Genomic DNA, 24,769 nt, shown 5'->3' on the forward strand with positions numbered 1-24,769 from the left:
GCACTACCACAAATGGCCCTTAAACATATTTACCCAGAACTTTCTTGACCCAAATCCTGGATTTTCTTCCAGAAACATCTGTCGTTCAGGGTTATTGGACCCAGAGTGGCTGGATACGGAAACGCTGTTCTGTAATCTTTACTTCTGCACAATTTAAATAGGACTTTTTGAAGTGCTCATTGATTGCTTTACTTAGAAAACAAACAATAATATGACAGTGAAAGGGACCCAGAGATACAGTGACTTTTCAATTTATTGTTGGAGCCAGGATATATTTTGAAACTGAAAGAACTGAACTTAAATATGTTGTTTAAAATGTATTTTTTAAGATTTGTTTATTTATTTGAGAAAGAGAAAGAGAGACAGTGTGCCTATGAGAGCACCAGCAGGGGGAGGGGCAGAGGGAGAGGGAAAGAATTTCAAGTCGACTCCCCACTGAGTGCAGAGCCCCACGCAGGGCTTGATCTCAGGACCCTGAGATCATGACCTGCGCCCATGGAGGCTTAACCAACTGAGCCACCCAGGTGCCCCTTAAAAATGTATTTATTGATGGACAAATTAATTGTATAATACTGATGATCTATCACCTAATTCTAGTCAAACCTATTTTTAAAAGTAATTTTAAATACAAATCAAATACCCACAAAAAACAATATATATCCAAGTACATTAAAGCAAATGTCAAAACTTCTTTATACTGATTATCTCAAACAAAAAATAATCTAAGTGGAATGAATGATCTTAGAGTGTATACATTTTAAACAGTTTTAAAATTATTTGTGTCTTTAAAATTATGTACTTTCCTGAAAATTTTGTTCAATGGTCTTCTTTCATTTTAATAAAATTGTCTTTAATCTTCTTCCAAGTTTTACTTTAAAATTTAAAAATTTGACATTTGACACTTCTGACTCCTTTCACTAGAACACACTTTAAAAAGTTCCTTTCATACTGAAAAGTCTAAGCATTTCACTCTTCAAGGTTTGTCCCTGGGCATAATTTTTCCTCGTTCAGAGTACCTTTTTTCCTCAGATGCAGTAGTAGACGAAACTCTCCAATAATAGTTATTTCTGTTCATAATTCTTGAGAATATTTTGTCAAACATATTAAGAAATTTCAGAATGCAAACTTGTAAATTACACTTTCACCATTGTTAATATTTCCCCTTGCTTTTGGAGGGGTGTTTCAAGATCTTGTTTGTAAGCTTTGTTTTACCGATGGCAACTTGTTAAGAGCTTCAAAAGCTGCAGAAGTTATTTTGCTTTTTATTTCGGGCAGTGGGGAATGTGCATTCCATCTCTTTGATCAAAGATTTCCATCTAGTTTTGAACAGAACATGGCCAAAATGTAGAGGTCATTTTTCAAAAAGTGTAATGGCCTTGTAGGACATTTGGGTTGATTTACAGAGTAGTTCTTCAAAAATCAAACACTTCTAAATCTGATTAAAGAAAGGGAACAAACAACGTAGACATACATAGACTGGTTTTTAGAAAGATACTCAACATTAGCTCTGTCAACGATTTTGCAGTTTAGCTACTGGGGATGTTTATTTGCCTCTGGGTGTACATATCGTGTGCGTGTCTTTATACATTTTGACAACTACAGCTTTGATTTTGATTCGCAGATCCCTACAGTTTATCTGAATGGCTTTTTATTTCTCTTATTGAGGCACAATTGACATACACGTTGTATTAGTTTCCGGTGTGCATGAATGTCATTGTTAAGTATGTTTGCCTCACAGCCAATTCCAAGCTAGGTTCTGTCATGTAGGTTCCTTAATCTTATATTTACCTTACCTTGTAAAGACAAATAATTTGATCTTTCATGCTGAACGTTCGAACTGAATTTGTGGTAACGTTTAAATAGCTCTGCCTTGATTTCATGAATTAAAAAAAGACTAATTATTAAAATAATCTGACTTTCCATTTGAAGTATTTATTTGCGTAATAAAACCAGAATCATTAAACACTCTGTGAACTTCGGGGCATAGAGACAACACATAAACCATCATAGTTTCACCTTTGGTATGTGCACAGGAAAACTCAGAATGAAACAAGAGCCAATTTAATTTGAATAGTGATTTGATCTAAATTCAAAGTCATGCTTCAGACAGTGAAAACAAACACACCTGCTGCTCTTCGTGTGTTAAATCATGGTGGTCGGGCACTGTCTTCTTAAATAATGTTGAAATGGATACTGATGGTTCTACAGCACGGTTGGTCTTTTAGTTTCCCTGTGGTTAGTGACATCACAACAGCCCTCCACGGTGGAAGGTAAGTGTTTGCAAGCATTTTGTGATATAGCATAATTAACTTTCTTGAAAACAAAAGTTTAGACTGTATATTTCATTAATTATGCACTTTTTTTGGTACTTTATGCCAACAAAGTTAATAGCAAAAGAGAAAAAAAGTATGTCAAATAAAACCATTAAAAAATAGTTGTAGATTTATATTGACTAATAGATGACATCCTCTTCTGCTACAACATTCTAAAGCAGGCTTCTCAAACTATTTCCTGCCCGTGCTTAATCTACACCTGAGCTGTAATTTACCGGTTCCTACACAACCCCTCTGATTGGTGGCCCAGGAGCTCTGTGAAGCCTGCGAGTTTCTGTGTGGTGCTGCCGCAGATGGACGGTATACCAGCTGACCGAAGGCAGAAGCTCCAGCTTCTCTCCCACGGCCATTCAAGGATGGGAAGAGTTAGCTGTCCTTAGCTGCTAGTGCCCGGGCACATTTTGCTTTATTTGCAAGTCCCTTGCATGTTGTCACTAAAAGAGAGGTGTTAGTTACATTCTGTCTGGGAAGGTTGAGAAAAGAGAGGTGTGTTGTTTTAACCACCTTTCAGATTTAATCAGATGTTAACATGGGTCTCTCTTGAGTGCACTCATTTCAACTCCAGTAGATAGATCATGCAGAAAGACGAAGTGCAAAGTCAAGGTCTACCAAGTCCATCTGAGTTTATCTCAGTGCAACAAATAGCAATACTTTGTTTAAAATGAAGGAAGAAGGAAGAAGGAAGGAAGGAAGGAAGGAAGGAAGGAAGGAAGGAAGGAAGGAAGGAAGGAAGGAAGGAAGGAAGGAAGGAAGGAAGGAAGGAAGGAAGGAAGGAAGGAAGGAAGGAAGGAAGGAAGGAAGGAAGGAAGGAAGGAAGGAAAGGAGAGGAGAGGAAAGAAAGAAAGAAAGAAAGAAAGAGAGAAAGAGAGAAAGAAAAAGAAAGATTAAGAAGGAAGGAAGGAAAGACAGACGGGGAAAATGGTAAAACAGATGAGACCCTAAAACAGACATAAACCAAGGCTGTTCTGCATAACGGAGATATACGGTCAACCTATGTGGAGAGGGGAAAAGTTAATGTCACAAAATTACTGCAAACAAAGCACTCTCAAACTCAGTGGCCTCAAATAACAATCACTTATGCTCATGGTTCTGTGGATCAGCTGAGGGTCTTACTTCTGCTGGGCTTCCACATGCTTCTAACAGTCAACTGAAATCAGTCACTGCGACTGGACCGCCCCGCCCTCCCTGCCAGGCAGCTCCGCCTGCATACAGTTTTGCTCAGGGCAATAACAGAACTAGAGGAAGACAAGAACAACCCTGCAACTCTTCACGCTTACGTCACACCAATTCACATCTCATAATCCAAAGCAAGTCATGCGGCCAATTCCAGAGTCAAGGGGTGAAGAGGTAGTTTGCTCTTGGAACTAGAGAGAATTTTTAAAATATTTTTGAATAGTAACCCAGTCTCGCACCCAGGGAATCCCCGGGGAGCCCCAGTTAAGAGTTTTCATCTTTCATTTTGTGACTATTTTTTATGCATCACCTTCTCTGATATAATTTGCAATGTATGTAACAATGTATCCCCCATCCGATCATCACAATTACGTAGGCTAGGCTAGCATCATTTCTAATTTCCAAAGAAGACAACTAAGGCTTCAAAGACTTCAGTCTTGGCTGGTGGATGACAGAGGCAAAATTTCTCAGATCCACATGAGCTCACACACAGCCTTTCCTCCTCATTTTTTTTTTTTTTCTAAAATGCTCTACTTAATTATTTGGCACATAGAAATTGCTTTCCTGATGGTTGCTAGAGGTCCCGCTAGCAGTTTGGAACACACTCATTCTCATCTGAGCAGAATATAATTATTGATATAATTTTGAGCTGCTGTAATTTCATTCCACTAAAAAATCACAGCATGAATCTGAAATATCGGGAAGACTTTGGGGCTAAAGGAAACAAAGTGCCTGGAAAAAGGCTGCCATCTGTCCAGGATTCAAGCGGCATCTGTGTGCGCTCCTGACAGCCCACCACTCTGTATCTGTTCAATTTGTTCACCAGGTAACTCAAACAACTCATGGGGTTGATGCTAAGATGTGCCCAAGGCCCTCTGCCTCTGGCTTATGCCTAACAAGGCAGTTTATTATTTTATTTTGTATCATACAAAGGAGATGATGTTTCTTCTCTCAAACAACGGGGTAAACACCTTCCTGATATATTTCTTTCTATTGAGAGTAGCATGTTTATTATAATACACGCCACGTCTTTCCACTCCATGGCTCTGCGATCAACGGTGTTAACTTAGAAATGGGCTTCAGGAGTGAGTGGGCTCAAGGATGGAAAATTGGACAGGATTGAGAGTAACACAGATTGTAGATGGCCAGAGGGGACCCTGAAGGAAGAGGAGCAAATGAGGACTACTTAGAATCTAAAGCCTCTTGCTGTGGTATCAGCATGGGAAGCCAGGAGAAGAGACTGGCAGATCTGCCCTTGGGTGTACTGGGGGCACAGGTGGGAGGCGGGGGCGGTGGGGTGGTGTGGGGCAGGGTGGTGACCACCGAAGCTGAGACTTCTAGCCAGAAATCAAGTGCCATGATCCATGGAGATTGACTCAGAATTGGAACCCAAAGGAGATGAAGCTAAGAGGGGGTGTGGATCCTGGAAGGAAAGCAGAATTGAAGCAGGAGCAAAGTGGATGGACGGGAGGTGGCCTGGCACAATCCCAAAGGCAGAATGTGGGTGACAGTAGTGACTTCTAATGCTGGCACCACACGAGCTTGAGGGACCACACGGGGTGTACTTAAGGAGCTGAAGCAGTTGGACGGCAGACAGGCCTGAGATTACGCCCATTGCCTATCAGTCCATTAGTTTCTCCGGGGCCCCCAGCAGGGAGGTCCTGCCCAGGAGTAGCTTCAAAGCCAATCCTCCTTCTGTGTGACCCTAATCCCCTGTTCCTCATCGCTTCACAATGGCTTGGCCAGAAGTCTTGACAATGGGCTTGGTGCTCCAAATGGACAAGGAAGACTCCCTAGGAGCTCTGGCCTTGAACAAACCACCAGGAAAGCCTTTTGTTTTCAAGAAGTGACCTCTGCGGACGGATGCACACACTGCCACCTGTCCTTTTAAATGGCCATTGGCAACATCTGTTAATTGTGCTGACCTGTCCTTGTAGATGGCAGCATTCAGGGCTCTTGGTTGGAGTATGGAGTGGCCCGGGGTCTGGTGTCAATCAAAGCAGGGGGATGAAGCCAGTTCCACTCTGACGTGTGAACTCAGCCTTCTTTGTCCAAGTCCAAAACCCAACACATTCCCCTAATGGCTGTATCGCCACTGCAGGCCCTCGAAGAACAGTAACTCTTTGAAAAACTGAGTCAGGGCTGGCAGGAGCCTCGGTGAAACGGCCACTAGATCCACATGATCTTTCTTTCCCTTTTACCCCTACTGTTTGCCATTTAAAACACTTTGTAAACTGTGAAGCACTGGTAAATATCAATTAATATGATTTGCTCATTCATTCTGCAAATATTTGCTGGGCATCTAATCTGTACCAGATGCTGGGCTAAGCGATGGCCCCACAGACGTGAATAGGACAGTCAATGTTCCCAGGACGGCAGAGAGTTGGGGGGACAGATAATATAAATGCATAACCACAGTCTCCAGACCAAGAGGGCAAGTGGAAACCCCAAGGTCTAACCCTGCCTGGGAGGCCGGTGGGGGTGGACCGTCTATGAGAGGGCAGGTCCAGGGACGGAGGTTCCTGAACTAAGTGTTGGAAAGTAGTCCTGGTTGGCTTGTGAGGCAGAAGGAAGAGAAGGAGCGAAGCCCTGAGGCAGGAGAAAGCTTGCTGCGGAAAGGGAGTCTGACTAGGGCAGCAAATCTCAGCATGTTGCAGAACAGAAAGGGGGAGAAGGGGGAGAAGAACAACAGGTGTGATGAGTCGCAAAAAGAGTTTGAACTTTCTGAAATATGTGATGGAGAGACGCTCAAATGTTGTTGTTTTTTTAAGATTTATTTATTTTAGAGAGAAAGAGCTCAGGAATGGGGGGAAGGGCAGAGGGAAAGGGAGAGAGAATTTCAAGCAGACTCCCCACTGAGCATAGAGCCTGACGTTTTAAATTAAATTTTATTTTTAAAAATGGAGGTGTGGTGAGTCAGAGCCCCATGGTGGAGAGCAAAGTGCAGATCTGATACAAGGAGGGCAGCCCAGGAGGGCACAGAGCATGGGAGGGAGGAAGGGAGGGGAAAATGGTGTTGGGGAGTCAGGCAACTTTCACAGTTAAGTTCACACAACCAACAGATGGGTCCAACATGGCCTGGAGCATTGCAGCTGTGTATTGGCCTGTTACCTGGGATGCAGTCATTAAGCCCTACCCATTGGAACACCCATTAAACCAAATATGGTGGACACCAGGTAAGGCAGCCATGGCCTTGCTCTAAGCGGCGTATGGCCCAGTGCAGTGTCTTCACCATGCTTCTCATGAAAAGCACCTAGAGAGCTTCTAAAAATGTCAGGGCTGGGTCCCACCCTAGACCAATTAAATCAGAATCTCTCGTGGGAAGGATGTCATTCCTAATTGAAGCGTAAGGTAGGAGATGGGAAGGTGGCCGGGTTATTGGGGAAGATGAGTTGACATGTTCTGAGTGTGTAGAGAAAGGGGCCTGGGGAATGGGAGCTGGAGGAGGCAGTAGGTGGGGGGTGTGGCTGCAGAGGGGGGGCAGCCAGTGTGCTCCCCATGGGTGTGTGCTCTGGCTCGCCCTCTCCTTGCTGCTCTGTCACCTTGGGCATTTGTCTAATGTCTCTGTTCTCAATATCTTCAAAGGCAAATAACCATAGACTGGGGGGCTTCAACGACAGAAATCAATCCCTCACGGGTCTGGAGGCTGGAAGTCCAAGGTCAAGGTGTCGGTGGTGTTGGTTCCTTTGGAGGCTGCGAGGAAGGGTCTGTTCCCAGGCTGTCCCCCAGCTGTTGGTGGTTTGCTGGCAATCCTTTGTGGTCCTTGGCTTCTAGAAACATCACAGGGATGCCTGTCTTCATCCTCACACAGCGCTCTCCCCATGCACGCGTCTGGGTCCAAATCTCCCTTTTATAAGGACACAGTCATACTGGATGAGGGCCCATCTTCATGACTTCATTTTAATTTGATTACCTCTGAAAAGGCCTTCTTTCCAAATAAGGTCACATGCTGAGGTACTGGGGTTAAGACTTCAACCTCTGAATCTGGGGAGGATAAAATTTAACCCATAACCACTGTGAATAAACATTTTACGATTATCATCCTCTTTATTATTATTTCTACCCATTTCTGAACATTAGGGGCCAGACTCTACAGAACACGAGCTTATGAATCCTCCCCCGGACGCTGAGCAGTGGATGGTATTGACCCTATTTGAGAGCGAAGAGCCGAAGGAGCTGGCCTGGAGTTGCGGAGAGCAGGCAAACGGTGAAGCCTCACCTCCCCCACGTCTGGCTGTGTTACCCAACACGCTCCCATAAAGGATGGGGCGAGGCTGAGCTCTGAAAGCCCTTTCAGGCCTCTGAGGTCTGTATTTTTCTGTAGGGCTGGAGTGAAAGGCTTTTTTGGCTTTGCCATTCTCCAGAAAATGGAGCTCTCTCTGCAGGACTCACAGGAAAGGTATGCACGTATTGAATTAGTAACAGGATCTTGAAGTACCAGCTGTCTTTCTTTATTCATAGCTTTTCGGAGCCGGAGGTACAGAGCTGTGCAGGAGGAGGAGGAGGTAAGAGGAGGACAGGAGGTTGTGTAATTCTTATAGGAAGAAAGCCAAAAAGAAAAGGAAAAATGCAAGCAGCAAACCCACACAGGCGACTTTACAGAAAAGAGATGAATGTTCCCCTGTGTCCTGAAATGGTCATGCAGCACAGGGCTGGGAGAACTGTTGCCTTTTGCAGTTTTGCCGGAGGCGAGATCTAGACTTCATAAATTATCAGCCACTCTGCTCCGCTCAGCTCAGCCGTGCTCAGGACACATGTCCCGAGGAACCGTGTAGGCTGCACGCTCCCGTACAGAGACAGTCCATGCCCCGCAGAAGTGGGGAGTCTGCAGGCGCCACGGACCCCCACAGAGATTGCCTTGGAACCAAGTGCAGCGGAAAGCAGGGGGGCGGAAAGGAAGGCTGAGGGGAGGCTCCCGAGCAAGCCTGGGGATGGGGTGGAGTCAAGGAAGGCTTCTCGGAGGAGGCAACAGCTGACTCTTCAGAGTTGAGTATGGCGTTGCAAGGTACCGTGAGGAAGGCAACAGCATGAGCAAAGGCACAGACGTGTGAGGCACACACGTGTTGACCAGGAGGCACGGTGACCGGTGCGCGTGAATATTCTACTGTGGGCTAAACGTGCCCCGTCTGGTGAGGCGAATAATGCCAAGCTTCTCTTCATGGGTTAGGAGAGCACACCTTTCTAGCTTCTCTCACTCGAATCTCACAGGGACAGAAATATAACACAATTTTGGTTTGGCCCAATAGGCTTAGAGTTGCCAAATATATACTCAACTCAATGTGAATCAGAAAAATCAAAGCACTTTCAGGAAAGGATTAATTATTAAGAGCGTCTCTATTAGAGCTTAGCACTCAGGACTAGCTACAAGTTGGTTCTGAATAGAGCAGGGAAGAGGCTCTGGACACGTTCATGAGGTTCTCGTTCCCTACCATCTCGCAGAGCGTTAGCTGACCCAGGTAACAGAAAGAGAAGGTCACATAACCCCTGCTAACTGTGAAAAATTTTCCATTACCTTCCCTTGAGATCACCCAAAGATTAGCCAAACATTAAGGAATAGAACCCTGCTGCTGCAAAGTCAGGTACGTGTCTTCCCGCTGGTAAAATGATGCTTAGTTTGTAAAAGTAGCAAGGGGCAGGAATTCAGAGCACGAATCTGTTGTTATTACAAATATACTCCCCTCCGCCGTATTATGCTAACAGAGATATCGGCCACATCACAGAGATACATTTTTTTCCCTTGGAACAAAAGCCTGTTTACTTTGTAATGGTAATCGTAATGCGGCTTTTAGAAGAAAATTAAATATTGATGAACCTTTTAGAAAATTTGTGAAATAGAATGCGTCGCCCTTCATTATGAAAACTTTTAAGGATACGGATGATTATTTTTCAAAATTACCTTTCTGACCCTAAACACTTGGATGTCTATCGAAACGAATTTTTTTACTGTAAAATTATAAATCTGTAGTGGAACTCAAGGCAGGGACTTCGAAATTTAATTTTATTTTTTTCATTTAAAAAAAATACGGCCTGCTTCACGAATTTGTGTGTTGTCCTCGCGTGGGGGCTCGTGCTGAGCTTCCCTGAATCGTTCCAATTTTAGTACATGTGCTTCTGAAACGAGCACTTGTCGTGCATTGCTTCTAACGCAGCACATTTTTGAGGGCATGGCTTTCTATTCTATGAAAGTAAGCTTGTGTGTCATTCAAAGAAAGCAGAAGCCACTTCAAGCCTTCAAAGCAGGAGGGATTTAATCCAGGGAATTAGCTACACTGGTGACGAAAGATAGGCAAAGCCAACTAGAATAAATTACAAGTAGAACAAAGCACCCAGAGATGAGCAAAAGGAGGAAAGCTATCCCAAACTGGGATAGAGGGTCAGAGAGGGTCAGCGCTGAGCTACCCAAGGTCAGGGGCCGGTCACCAGCTAGGCTGGCAAGTCGCTCTGAGGCTGGAGAGAAGAGGGAGAGGGAAACCACATAGTTTCCGTTCCTCTAGCATTGCCATCTCTTGTTCAAGATCTTCCCTGGGTCAGCTGGAGCCCAAAGTGGTGGACGTGGGAGCCTGGAGCGGCTGGGGCAGCCTGGTGCCATGCAGGTGGTGGGGCCAGGAATAGATGGACCAGCAGACGGGCCTGGGGGCCACACAGCTTGTCAGCTTTCCACTGGCATTATTATTTAATTTTTAAAGATCTTATTGATTGGGGCGCCTGGGTGGCTCAGTCGGTTAAGCATCTGCCTTCGGCTCAGGTCATGATCCGGGGGTCCTGGGATGGAGCCCTGCATTGGGCTCCCTGCTCAGCGGGGAGTCTGCCTTTCCCTCTCCCTCTGCTCCTCTCCCCTGCTTATGGTCTTTTGGGCTCTCTCTCTCTCTCTTTCTCTCGCTGTCAAATAAATAAACAAATAAATAAATAAAAAGATCTTATTTATTTATTTCACAGAGAGAGAGTGAGGGAGTATGAGTGGTGACCTGGGGGGTTGGTGAGGGAGAGGGAGAAGAAGGCTCCCTGCTGAGCAAGGAGCCTGATGCAATGTGGGCCAATTCCAGGACCCCCGACCATGACCTGAGCTGAAGGCAGACGCCTAACTGATTGAACTGCCCAGGCGCCTGCCCAATGGCATTATTTGCCTGGCCAGGGAGAAGGGGCAAGACTGTATATGCCCGTCTTGGATAAAGCCTGATGAAAATTGAGAGAGGAGGAGAAAGCATGTTCCAGCAGAGAAAGAGAAAAGAGCCAGAGCTGGAGGACCCATCTCCTTCAGATCTCTCTTCCTCTATACTCTGGAGTCTGCAGATGTGTTTTCCGACTTTTATTTTTATTTATTTTTTTAGTTTCTTCTGATTCTCCATGTTTTACTCCATACCTTTTAAAATTATGCCCGGGACTTAATGGGTCTCTCGCTCAGAAGTGGATTTGCTGGGGGCATCTAGGGAAAATTTCGTGGGAGCAGAATGTGTTGGAGGCACAGAAAGATGCCCTGCTGCCTCTTCATCTGTTTGTGGGTCCCCGTGGCCCATCCCCTCTCGTCAGCCACCTGCCTGTAGCCCTGGAGAGCAGGGAGCGGGGATCCAGCCCTCCAGGTCTCACAGCGCCCTTGCATACAGTAGGTGCCCAACACTTGAGAGTCAGGATTTGAAATCTGGCTCTGCCATTGACTAAATACGTGTCACTGAGGAAGGTCTTTGTCTCTGAATTCCATTTTCTCATTAAAAAATAGAATGGGGTTCCTGATATTTACTCTGCATGATTTCTATATGAATGACTGATGGCATCTCTCAAGCATTTGCCCAGAACTTATGTTTTGATTATTAATCATTTTTAATACATTGTTCTTGCTTGGATCACTGCCATAGCCTTCCCGTGCCCCCCCTCCCCCCACCTGCTCTCCTATCACCCGCTGTCTTTGTCCAGCACGGCAGCCAAAGTGATCTTTGCAGAACGTAAGTTGAATCTCTGTCTCGTGCTTGGCTGCAGTCCCACCGGGGCACCCATTACACGCAGAGTGAAAGCCAGAGTCTTTCCAGTGGCCTACAGAACTCTGTGTCACCTGGTTCTCATTATGGGCACTCGCTGTCTCCTTTCCCTCTGCCCCACCCCGCCAACACCTTGCACTCCGCCACTCTGGCCTCGTTGCTCTTCCCTGGGCGGGTGGGCTCACGAGCCTTCTCAGTGACTGTTCCAGTAGCCTCTTCCCTGATGCCCATACAATGAACTCTTCAGCTCCCCTAAGTTGTTGTTCAAATGTCACCTTGTCACTGAGACCCCCGCCGACTCTTCTATTTAAAATCACACCTCATTCCCCACACATTGCCCAACATCCTGGCATTTCTGATCCTCCTTCATGTATTACATTTCCCTTTTCGCCGTCGCACGTGGCATCGTCTCACATACTTGGTGATGCTCTTGAGTGATGCCGTTGGAGAGAGACGCTGGGCTGCTTGTGCTGCTCTTCTTGCACAAGTGGTGGCTTCTGTGCCCTCGTCACCAGCATGGAAGGGCTGGTCTAGATGAGCTCCCACATGCCTCCGTGCTTTAAATTCAATTGTGAAAATAAATAAATAAATAAATAAATAAATAAATAAATATTCAATCGTGTTAGCCCAAGCACACTTTTTGAGAAGCCCGCCTCTCTGCAAGGGTATCACACCTGTATTTCCCCTTCCATATCGGACCCCATTGTCAGGATGGGGTCAGAGAGACTAAACTCTCAAATGAAGGAGAGCGAAGGGATAAGCTTTCCAAAGCACAGGAACAGGGCTCTCAGCAGAGGTGTCTGGCTCCTTGCCCCTCCGCTCGGGGTGCCGACATTTCTGCAGCACCTGACATGGTCATTTTGTTGACCGGTGGAAGGAGAACAAGATGCTGAGAGGGCTAGGGTTCAAGTTCCACTTGCATCTCTCTATAGATACAGAATAATATCTGAGCTCCCGGGCTGTAGGTGCCAATCCATTCATCCACGCGTCTGCCCCATTCGTTGATTTGTCGCTTTCTCTCTTAAGCCTACTGTCCTTGAGGCACTAGACATCTTTATAAAGCAGCTCTGGCTTGATTGCACTTGCTCTTGAATCATTCGATTTTTAAAATATTATTTTTATTCTTTTCCCTCTTTGAGGTCTTGTTCATGCGTTTGGCTTAACCGTCCATGTCTTTGCCTATCAAGATGGTCAGCACCCTTACAGGTGCCTGGGACAGACACTGGCAGCGCTCATTACGAACAGTGGACGTCTCCCACTCACCTTTGCTCTTGGTTAGGGACACTGGAGTCGCAGACAGAAGGGCAGTGGGGTTTTCTGCAGATGCAGGGAAGTTAGTTTATAGAAGGGATTAATAAGCCCCTCGGTTAAATGATAGTCAGAAAAGACCAAGAGAAGCAGAAGTGAAGAAAAAGAATAAAACTTTGGAGATGAAAGGTACCTGCCCAGCAAAGAAAAGTATCTTCATCTATATATTAAAAAAAAAAAAAAAAAAAGGTATATGGGATGTTTCTCGCTATAGAATCTCCCTCAACCCCAAACCTGTTGCAACTAGAGAGAGGGATGTGAAAGCCTTTCTCAATCTGTCTTCCATAACATGACGCTCTCTAAGGGGCTTATTCTGTATTTCAACCCCCATTAAGAAGATTTTTCTGGAGGCTAACTCTCCGTGGGCGTTGGGAAGCTGTATGGGGTTCATTAGAGGACAGGAGAGTCTGCCTTTCACGTAGTCCACAGAATCGAAAAAGAATTGGTTGGTGGATCTTTATGGCAAACCTGGACCTGGTGCTTGGGAGAAGATGCATGCAATTATTTCTAGCCTCCTACGCTGCCACGGTGGGGGGAGCCTTTGTGCTATTCGGCGGTTGATAAATGGATAATTGATATTTTATAATGTAAATTGTCAGAGTTTCCTTTAGGTAATGACAATCGACTATACCCAGCTACTTTTGTGGACCCTAAAAACATCATTGCTTGGGGCCAGATGTAATGTGCAATAAATAATTTAGCAACAGAGCTCTTTTCATTCTATTTACAGTAAGTTAGAATTCATCTCCGTGGCCAACGTGAAACACCACTTAGAGGATGGCCAAATGTAAATACATCTCCAGTGTAGTGGGGTGCTCACTGAAAGTGCTCCAGGAGTTCCAAAGATGCCTCGGACCCTGGGATTTCTTCTGCCCTCACATCGCGATATGTTTCCTCTTTTTCCTCCTGCCTCCTTTTACTCCAGATTAACTCAATGCCTGATAGGTACATCAATTTGTTTGTATCTTGAAATACAGTTTTCACCTCCTAAAATGCTTTGCATAGAAACCATGGCACCTCAGTCCCACACAGTATGTTAATGTTTTATGTCTAAAGAGCTTTCAGATTCCACAATCCTCACCATAATAATGCAGTTGGCCACAGAGATCCTTCCATATATATGGAAAGCAAGGCTCAGAGAGAGCTTGGGGCTTCCCCAAGGTGACTTAATTGGTGCTGTCATTCATCCAAAATATTTTAGCAAGCACCTTCTACCAGCACGGTGTTGTCATCACAACGGATCCTGGGTTCCGATGTTGAAAAAGAGGAGATTGTCCCTGACCTCATCAAACTTCATCCTAACAGAGAAGACAGACATTTACTATTTATGCAAACGATGATTTCATCACAGCTGTGCGGTGCCAGTGGAGATTCATGGGGTGACATCTGAGCCCGAAGCAGGAGACCCCATGCAGTCCTGGAGGCCGGGAGAAGTCGCACATGTACTTAGAATAACTGGTTCAAAGAGGGAAGGGGAGAGCATGTCAAGGAGACGGACTAGCAAGCACAAAGACCCCGAAGCAGAACTTGTCCGAGCATGGAAAGAAGACCTTTATCAAGGGGCAGATGTCTCCTGCAGATCCACGCCTTTCGATGCCGACTGCCAGGCTCTTCCCCTGCTGTAATGGAGAGTTTTTGTTGTTGCATCTGGCCTGGCTGTGGTCTAACAAGACCACCTCTACCCCCCAGGAAAAAACTCTAACCTCAGCTTTAGGGTGCGGGCTGCTCTGTTATAATCAGTAACAACTCCTGGCAAATGCACCCAGGCTATATGAATGAATGGCAAAAGATAACGGTGTTTATTTCCTGGAGTGGGATGGAACCAATCATGTAATGATTGTAATACCCTCGTAGCATGGAATGCGATGGAAGCATTAGTGCGGTAACATTGCCCAATGAGTAACGTTAGCTCATACTTTGTTTTGTTTTGTTTTGTTTTGTTTTGTTTTTTAATGATTTTTTATTATATTATGTTAGTCACCATACAGTACATCCCCGGTTTCCGATATAAAGTTCGATGACTCATTAGTTGCGTATAACACCCGGTGCACCATGCAATACGTGCCCTCCTTACTACCCATCACCAGCCCATCCCATTCCCCCACCCCCCTCCCCTCTGAGGCCCTCAGTTTGTTTCTCAGAGTCCATAGTCCCTCATGCTTCATTCCCCTTTCTGATTACCCCCCTTTCTTTATCCCTTTCTTCCCCTACCGATCATCCTAGTTCTTATGTTCCATAGATGAGAGAGATCATATGATAGTTGTCTTTCTCTGCTTGACTTATTTCACTTAGCATTATCTCCTTCAGTGCCGTCCATGTTGCAGCAAATGTTGAGAACTCGTTCTTTCTGATAGCTGAGTAATATTCTATTGTATATATGGACCACAGCTTCTTAATCCAGTCATCTGTTGAAGGGCATCTCGGCTCCTTCCACGATTTAGCTATTGTGGACAATGCTGCTATGAACATTGGGGTGCATACGGCCCTTCTCTTCACTACGTCTATATCTTTGGGGTAAACACCCAGTAGTGCAATGGCTGGGTCATAGGGTAGCTCATTTTTTAACTTTTTAAGGGACCTCCACACTGTTTTCCGGAGTGGCTGTACCAACAAGCTCACACTTTGATAGCACTTTCACACGGGGTTGCCTCTCAGCCTCTCGGTCGTAGGAGTGGATACAATCATCCCTATTTTACAGTTGAGGTTACTCTTGTCAGAAGGTTGAGTTTCTTGCTTGCGTGGCTCCTTTGTTGAGAGACAGAACTTTGAATCCACTCCCTGCGCCTCAACTGTTTTATTTCCTGTAATCCAGCATGAATCCTGGGCTCCCTGCATCACCCTCTGTGACATCGGGGGGTTACTTAACCTCTGTGCATATCAACGTTCTGCTTTGTAGAGGGAGATAACAATAATACTGACTCCCAGGGTTAATGCGATGATGAAATGAGTTCATATACGGCAATGGGCTTAGGACTGGGCTGAGCAAGTCACCGAGCGAGTGTTAGCCGTACCATGGATCTTCACTGCTCCTATTCTTGTTTCCAGAAGAACTTGGTTCAATATTTTAATTTTATATTGATAGCATCTGACCCTTCTATCAGCTCACTCTGAAACTAAAAATGAGTTAAGATGACCCCGGGGTGGGGAGAAAGAAAGGTATTCTTTCTTCTTTTTTGATAAATGGAATCTATTAAAATTGGATTAATGGACCTTGAACTTCGAGGGACCTTGAGCCTTTAGGCTAAAGGGATCACTCCCTTTTCTAACAAAACTGCCAGCCACAACACAGGTAGCTTACTCGGTTCGTTCATTCATTCATCCATTTATTCCCTCATTCCTTCTTCTACAATATAACATGCACGGAGCAGTTAAGGTTTGACACACATCGTTCTAGATACAGCAATGAGCAAAACAGGCAAAATTTCTGCCTTCATAAGGCTTACATTTTAGTCAGGGGGAGAAAGAAAGGAAGAAAGAAAGAAGGAAAGAGGGAGAGAAGGAGGGGAAGGAATGGGGGGGGAGAGGGAGGGGAAAGAAAAGAAAACCATGTTCCCTGATAACCATGGCACCCGAGAGACGAGAAGCAGGAAAAGAGAATGTGGAGTGCAGGGTGAGGGTGCCTTAAATGCAATGACCAGTGTCACCTACCAGGAAGGTGACATTTGGGCCAGGACATGAGGTCAGGAAGTGGCCCACACAGCTCCCTGGGTTAATAGCATCCTAGGCAGAATATTCCTTGTGTGTCCTCTAATAGCTTTATATTGATTTCTCTGAGGAAAGAACCCCACCTTTACACTTAATTAATTAAGTAATGATTTTCATACATTTATTAAGTATCTGATGATTACCTGCTTTGTTCTCAGCCCTGTCCTGGGTGCTGTGGCCTCGAATGAACAATGCTCCGTCCTGGCAATTACTGTGTGACACACATGTAGCATCTTCAGTGACAATGCTTTGTGACGGAGACTACAGCTCAGGGAACAATGGTAGGAGGGGAGACATTCCTGAATACCAAAGGTGAGGCTGAGAAAGCCAGGGTTGGGGCCTGGGGAAGAGTCACAAAGGAAGTGACAGTCAAATGAGCCTTAATAATTGAAGGGAACTTTATCAGGAGGACCAAGGGAGGAAGGGTATTCCAGGCAGACGTCCATGCACCCTCAGGGACACAGTGAGGTCCTCTGGTGGCAGGAGCAAAGGATGGAAGAAGGGGTATGGTAGGAAAGAGGCTGAAGACATCAGGGGCCAGAGCACATGGGGCCTTGTAAGTCATGATGAAGGTGTGACCTGTTGTCTGCAGCAGGCCAGGGTCATGGAAGAATTTTTTAGCAAGAGAAGGGTGAGATTACATTTCTTTGTTGGAATGGCCATGTCCATGGCTGTGAGGTGGGAAGGACTGGTTTTCTACCAGTGCCAGGTCATAGGACTGGAGACCAGATCTGCTGACAATGGGAGGGTTATGAAGCCTGCTCGGCAGAGGGATGAAAGAGTCTGTGTTGGGTTCTAGATGTCACAAGAAGGTCAGTTCAGCAGAGCATGAGGGAGGAGACCAGGAAGTAGCTTGAGCTTCTGACGTGGGTGGCCAGACAATGGCGAATGAGTCTCCAAGATGGGGACTCTGAAAGATGATGGGTTCAAGTTTGGACGTGCTGACTTTGAAGTTCTCCAGGGACATCCCCAGGCAGTTGAAGACAGCTGTGGATTAGGGTCTGGAGCTCACCGCAGCAAGCAGCATCACTGTGTGTGATCCCTGTCCCCCACAGGAGCAGATTGCCCTGGACTGGGTCCTATTTCAGGGTTCTATGACTTACAAAACCCTGTAGTATGGTGCCTTCCCACAGCATGCAGGTGGAAGTGGCTTGTCTCCAAAGTTCAGGCATCACGTTCACAGTAACAATTTTAGAGCATTAGGCATGTGCCTGACGCTGTTTTGAGAGCTTGACATTAACTTTCATCTTTGGATCTTCAACTGCTGTCCATAGGGTCAGTACTCACTTTATTTCTATTTTATAGATGAAGAGACCAAGGCTCAGAGAAGGAAGTTAATTTTCCCAAGGTCACTCCACTAACAGTAGAATTAGGACTTAAACCCAGATCAAGTGATAGAGCCTATACTCTTACCTATGCTTTACCACTTAAGGTTTTGTTGTCATTGTTTCGTGTTTTATTTTGTTTTTTGATAGTTTCACTTAAAAGAAGGAGGCAGGGTGGAAACTTCCATTATGTGAAAATAAAGTGTTGCTGACATATTCACTATAGAAAGAGTGCTTAAAGGAATATTGGTCTCACTTGGGTTTGATAGTAAGTTCATGGACACAAGAAATAAGGCTTTGGGTTTCCTTAAGGGTCTCCCTAGCTCATTTACTGATCAACAGACATTGAATGAGTATCAGCAGACATGAGGGGGATGCTGGGAACAAAGCAGTAGACAACATAGATAGCACCCATGCCCTTGGAGAGCTTACCAGAATGAGAAGCCAAAAGTGAGTTTACTGTATTGTCCCCAAGATGAGGTCCTTTCTACCACACTTAGAAACTGAAACCTCAAAACCAATTTGCCTAGATTGGTGCCCTAAGACCCCACACCATTCTCTGACAGGTTTTGTGTCAACGATCACTGTCAAAAACCAACAGACCTTTAGCAGAAGAGGGGAGTAGGCAGGGAAAAAAACCTCTGGAATGGAAAGGACGATATTCAAATTGATGACTGTTGTTTTATTATCATCAGCAATGATAGCTAGCACTTTCGTTACATTTTAGAGGTCATCAAAAAGGGCATTATCTTACAGCAGTGCTGCAGGATTACCATTATTCCCATTTCATGGATGAGGGCAGCGGACCTCTCCAATGTAAAGCGATCCACTGGTCAGTGGCAAAGCTGGGATGCAGGTGTCCCATCCCCAAGCCCCTTGCCCTGGCGGGGTACCTGCCTGTCTTTCTATTCCAAAGGTCTTGCTGAGATTGCGTTCCTGTGCCATGTTTTCACGGCTGTGCGGGGGAGGAAGATGTGCAAGAGATTTTTGAGAAGTTTGCTGGGGAATGTTACCACTACTTTTCAGCCTCCATGGCCCCAGCTCCAGCAGCCCACCCAGAAAGTCAGGGCTGTTGGGGATAAGTTGTTGTCTCCACTGTTTCAGAGGGTGAGGACAGAGGAACGTCATGTCCCTGGGCTTTGTAGTTTTTGCTTTTTCTTTTCTGGAGAAGACATGTTGCCTCACTTTAGGGCAGATACTTTCTTGATGAGGTATATTGCACTCCAGGAAGCTCGTGTCTTAATTCAGAAGTAGGGAACCCCATGCAAAGTGATGATAGGATGATCTCTCCTGGATTGTCACAGCAGGAGCTTGGCTTCCCCTGAAGATGCCACCACCAAGACCATGAGACTGGCTGGGGTCCCTCCAACCAAGATCTGTCACATTGAGTGCCACCTGTGGCTGGACCCAGGGAGCCCCCTGGAGCTGGCATATGTCTCCTCTGCAGCCAGGGATGTTGGGAGGACAGCTTCTCTGCTGTGTTACATGGCAGAGCCCTTCCCCTTAGGCACATGAGGCAATGGACAAGGCACCAATTTTCCTGCTTCCAGAACAATAGGAAACTCACTTCACCCCAGAACCATATTCCTGATGGCAAAGGACAGCAAGGGCTCTCATTTTTCCTTTAAAAAGTGGTTCTTTTTTGTCTTTTTTCTTGCTAGTGTTCACGAATACATATGTATGCTTCCTGAGATGGAAAAGCTTCAAAATGGTGTTACAACCCAACACATAAGCCAGAAAAATCCCTAGGTAACAGTGAAGGGGGCTACAGGGCGATGCTTCATTCAGCAAGAGTTTGTGTATAGCACGTGGAATTTATCGCTCCATTCTTGTGCTAAATATTTCATATCCAAATATATACCAGGAAAGTCCTCTTGGTGGTTATGTTCCAGATAACAGGGTGATTCCCCTTGCTTTTTCCTGGGTGGCCGCTGATTCAACCCAGCAGCAGAACGGTACTCCAGATTGGCAAGAATTATCTGCACACCCTCTGTGTCCTGGCAAAATGAGAATTGCTATGAGCTAGTTAAGAAGTGTAGCCCACAGTCCTTACAAACAGGATTACATCTGGTTAGAATTGTGCAACCCACTCTTAGAAAGTCATTAAACCAACTCTAAGTCCCTGTAGGTCAGGACTCACATTGTATTTGCATTTGTACTCTTGACAGCTAAGGAGGAAACTGGATCCTAATTCACACGAGTGACTATTCCTTGCACAAATAGATAGCGAACGAGAACTTAGCATGTTAATGTTATATTCAATACTGCTTTCTACTAGCACACTACATTTAACATTAAAACATTGCAAGATATGGTCTAATCAGCGAATAGACCCATAACAGTTTAACGTAAGACACACTGTAGTCCTCCGATAAGAATCTTTATAGAAAAGTTCTCAGGGAATGGGATATTTGAATTGATTTCTGAAGGGTTATGAGAAAGTTTTGGTATACTGTTATAATTTGGGATGGATTTATATGTGTTTGCCTGTCCCACTAGACTGTTATTTCCTGGGAGGTGAGGAATCAAATGTTATTTAATTTTTTTGTTTCCAAAGCACGTCCCGAAGGCAGCCCTGCGAGTCAGTGTGTTACACTGGAAAGAGCTGCCATTTAAATCGTACTACTACGACACGGAAAGCAGGATTGAATATAATGGGTTCTGAATGCAGATACAAAGATGACATCTGGTGTCGTCTTCTATATTTTGGCTAGTTTTTCCTGGATTTCTGTCTTAGGTACTGTCACCTTCCCAGGGTGAAGGACATCAAGGACCATCTGTTCCCACTGAAGTGGTTGGTCATGAACTTCCGGGTCTGGATAGATCCTGTGTCGTTCATGATGGCGGCCGAGCTTCAAGCAGCCAGGGAGGCAAAGAGCTGCAAGGCATTTCTTAATGATCTATTTCTCCCATTGCCTGGGAGCCCCTCAAGGGTGGCAATGACCATTTCTGAGGAGGCTCAGCCACAGCCTCCACCGTTTGCTTAGGAAGGGCCTGCCATCCAGCACATATGCTAATGAATTATGCTTATGATATCATTTACATTCCAACTGACCTATGGAAAATGATAATGGGGTAGCCACATCTTCAATTTTTTTCTCCTTTTGGAAATCTAATTGTAAGGGGTTTTTTGTGTGTGTTGGGAGGAGGAGGGAGTTGGAAGGGCAATAGCTTCTTTGCTAAATCTGGAAATAAATTCACAGACGTGCTATAGATGAATGATTTTTTTTTTTGAATAATGGAAGTTCTCCACTTTTAAATGGAATAATATATAGTTACTGACAGAGGTTAGAAATGTTAATGAAGTCCAAATCTAGATATTCAATCAGATACCTATTATGTAAGCTTAATTATTTAACTTTTTTTAGTTATCTCATGCTGACTCATGTTCTCCATTAGCTGTCTTTCAAATCACAAGCTCTTCTGCTTGTCAAACTTTTCAATGCCTGGAGACCTTTCTATTTCATCTGCCTTCTCTTGTCAGGTTCTTTGCGGTTTCTCTGTCTCCCAATTAAACACTAACACCGATTCTTAGATAATTCATTCAAATGCTTAGGAACTCAGCAGTCTAGGAAGGAATTTTAATGACAAGGGAACACAATCCTGATTTTCTTCCTCTCATCTCTGAGTATTTGGACTCGCCAGGCTTGCTGTGAAACCGTGTGTGCCTTTACTTAATGGCTGGAGAGTTTGGGCCTGACCACGTGAGCTGGGAGGGCAGAGAGAAATGAAGACGTCGCGGCAGTTAAAAATTCAGAGAAATGCAGATCTTGAAACAATTTCAGAGATTCACATGTATAGTCTCATCTTTTGTAAGTAGGGGGCTGAGACACTCAGATGGAGAGATGCCCGGGCTCACGCAGGAGTTCTAATTCTCAGTCTGGTGACCTTTCATCAACCATCTGTTGCTTTGGGGTTTATGCATTGGGATGAGGCCACCGTTTGATCCAAAAAGACAAATTCAGGTGCAGTGGGGCTGTGATATTGGGCCTCCTACTTTGAGATCTTTTCTGAACTTCCCTCCATCTTTCATTGTGTCTAGGATCCCTCGCTGGAGTAGTGTTCTGTGGTCTAAACAGGGCACAGACTTGAAATCCAAACTCAGAAGAAAACCGTTCAGTTGAAACCAAAATAGATCCAGCCGTGTTGAGAGCTTGCTTTATCTTCAGCCCTCTTGAAGCTGACAACTTAAAACTTTTCATAAAGATATTTTCCTCTTAAGCAGCCAACTGGCAACACTTATTTTTAAAAGAAGATGTTTTCACTTAAAGAGTTCAAAACAGAGTTGGCTTGAGAGAAGTGAATAGTGCCACTCATTCACCTGTTACTGGCTATTGGCTGAGGTTCCATGAGTACAAATTATTTAGAGAATACCAAGTGGTAATGGACATGACTCTGGCTGTGAATTGAGAGCTCTACCCGGGGCATTTCTAAGACCAGGAAAAGCTGTTTAAATAAAACCAAACAAAACACTTCTTAAACTTACTACTAACTATTCCAGTATTTCACACTGTTTTATAAGGACAGATCCTGGTTTAATATTGTTTAAGACTATGGAATGGACAAGACCCACTGCCTTTTATTGAGCAACTATTACATGCTGAACCACTGTTAGTGCTTCATACTCTCAAACTCTTCAGGGAAATATTTTCTTTTTCACTGTATAGATGAGGAACTTCAGATGCAGTGAAATTCACCATTTCAGGGTGAAGAGGTATGTGCCTTGCTGAGCTGGGGCTCAACCTCAGATCTCCGCTCTCTCCAGAGTTATCTGTTGTTAGTGTTCTTTCCATTGATCAGACTTAGAGTCCCCCTCAAGACAAATCCCGCGGGGATCTGAAATTTCAGCGTAGAGGCTTCTTTCTCAAGAGAGCCTCGAATGCATGTTTGAATGCACATAAGAGCCACTTATGTGTTACGTTTGAATGCACATATGAGCCACTTATGTGTTACGTTTGAATGCACATAAGAGCCACTTATGTATTACGTAACACGTGCATTCACCAATTATTCACTTATTTGCTATCCACGGAGTGTGGGCATATTCCCGCCACTGTGCTAGGTTCTAAAGAGGGGCCAGAAATGTCTTCAAGCAGCTCAATGCCTGAAGCTGGATTAGGTCAAGGTTTATTCTTTCATTCTTTCATGCATTCATTTTAAAAAATTTGTTCATTTTTTCTTTAGTTCGTTCATTCACTTGTTGCCTCTGGGTGTCCAATTGCTTCAGGAACAATTATTGAAAGGTCTATTGATGTGGTTTTGCATCTCTGTCAATAATCAGTTGAGTGTCTTTGTGTCGTCTATTACTGGGGCCTCTGTCCCACTCCAGTAACCCAGGAATCTATCCCTGACCACTACTGCACTGCCTTGATTACTATAGCTCCTTGGTAACCCCAATCGCAGGGAAGAGTGATTCCTCCCACTTTATTTGTCTTGTTCAATATTGCTTGACCTGTTCCAGGGCTTATACCTTTCCATGTAAATTTTAGAGTAGTTTTGTCCAAATCTAAAAAAACTTTCTGGAATTTTGATAGAGATTGCAGTGGATTCCAATCCATTTATCTAAGTCTTCTTTGCTTTCTTTTGCCAATCGTTTATAATTTCCACCAAACAAATTCTGTACTTGTTTTAAGTGCATACTTAAATATTTTACTTCCTTTGGGACAATTGTAAATGAAATTGTGTTTGTAATTTGGAACATTTTTGGTGTTCATATGTATAAATATGACTTGCTTTCTGTTGATCTTGTATCTTGTGACCTTGCTGGAATCACTTATTAATTCTAATTTATTTCTCTTGTAGATTCCTTGGGACTTTCTATGTAGAAAATCATGTCATCTGCAAATACAGGAAGTTTTCTTTTCTTCTTTTCCAATTTGTGTGCATTGTGTTTCTTTTTCTTTTAAAATATTTTATTTATTTGTCAGAAAGAGAGAGAGAGCATAAGCAGGGGGAGTAGCAGGCAGAGGGAGAAGTAGGCTCCCTGCTGAGCAAGGACCCCAACGTGGGACTCAATCCCAGGACCCTGGGATCATGACCTGAGCTGAAGGCAGATGCTTAGCTGACTGAGTCACCCAGGCGTCCCTATATTTCTTTTTCTTGTCTTATTGCAGAGACTAGACCTTCCAGTACCCCCTTAAGGTGGATGTGCCCTTAAGCACCTAACACCAAATGCTGGGGAGGATGTGGAGAAACCGGCTATGCATACATTGCTAGTGGGAATGCAAAATGGTATAGCTGCTCTGAAAAACAGTCTGGCAGTTCCTTAAAAAACTAAACATGCAACTATCATAGTACCCAGCAATTGTTCACTGGGCATTTCTTTCAGGAAATGAAAATTTATGTTCACATAAAATCAGTATATTAATGTTCATTGCAGCATTATTTGCAAGAGCTGAAAACTGAAAATAACTCAGATGTCCTTCAATATGTAGACGATTATACAAACTCTTATTCACACATGCCATCATAGCCATTATATAAGCATCAGCAACGAAAAGAACTATTGACACACGTCATGTCACAACTTGGATGAATCTTTAGGGGATTACGTGAAATGAAAAAAGCCAATTCCAAAAGGTTGTGTACTGTATGTTTCCATTCACATAAGATTCTAGAAGTAATATTTAAAACAGATTAGTGAGCCAGGAGTTAAAAGGGGGTTGGATGGGTTATGGGTGTGACTGTAAAGGGGCATCATGTAGGAACTTTGGGGTGATGGGAATGTTTTGTATCTTGACTGTATCAATGTCAATATCCTGGTTGTAATATTGTACCACTGTTTTGCAATGTCATTGCAAAATTGCAAACAATTGGGGGACAGTAGGTAAAGGTACATGAGATCTCTGAATCATTTCTTATAATTGAATGTGAATCAACATTATCTCAAATTAGGGGCACCTGGGTGGCTCAGCTGGTTAACCATCCAACCCTTGATTTCAGCTCAGGTCGCAGT

The 24,769-nt window shown here is 44.4% G+C and overlaps 1 non-coding gene across 1 annotated transcript; it reads right to left on the reverse strand.

The window, feature by feature from the left end:
* Nucleotides 1-9,522: 9,522 nt before the first annotated feature.
* Nucleotides 9,523-9,630, reverse strand: LOC121101138. Its single transcript, XR_005833083.1, has one exon. It is a non-coding gene; the product is annotated as a U6 spliceosomal RNA (small nuclear RNA).
* Nucleotides 9,631-24,769: the final 15,139 nt, after the last annotated feature.

Source organism: Ursus maritimus, unplaced genomic scaffold (genome assembly GCF_017311325.1).
Source record: "Ursus maritimus isolate PB19 unplaced genomic scaffold, ASM1731132v1 scaffold_6, whole genome shotgun sequence".
Classification (NCBI taxonomy): domain Eukaryota; kingdom Metazoa; phylum Chordata; class Mammalia; order Carnivora; family Ursidae; genus Ursus; species Ursus maritimus.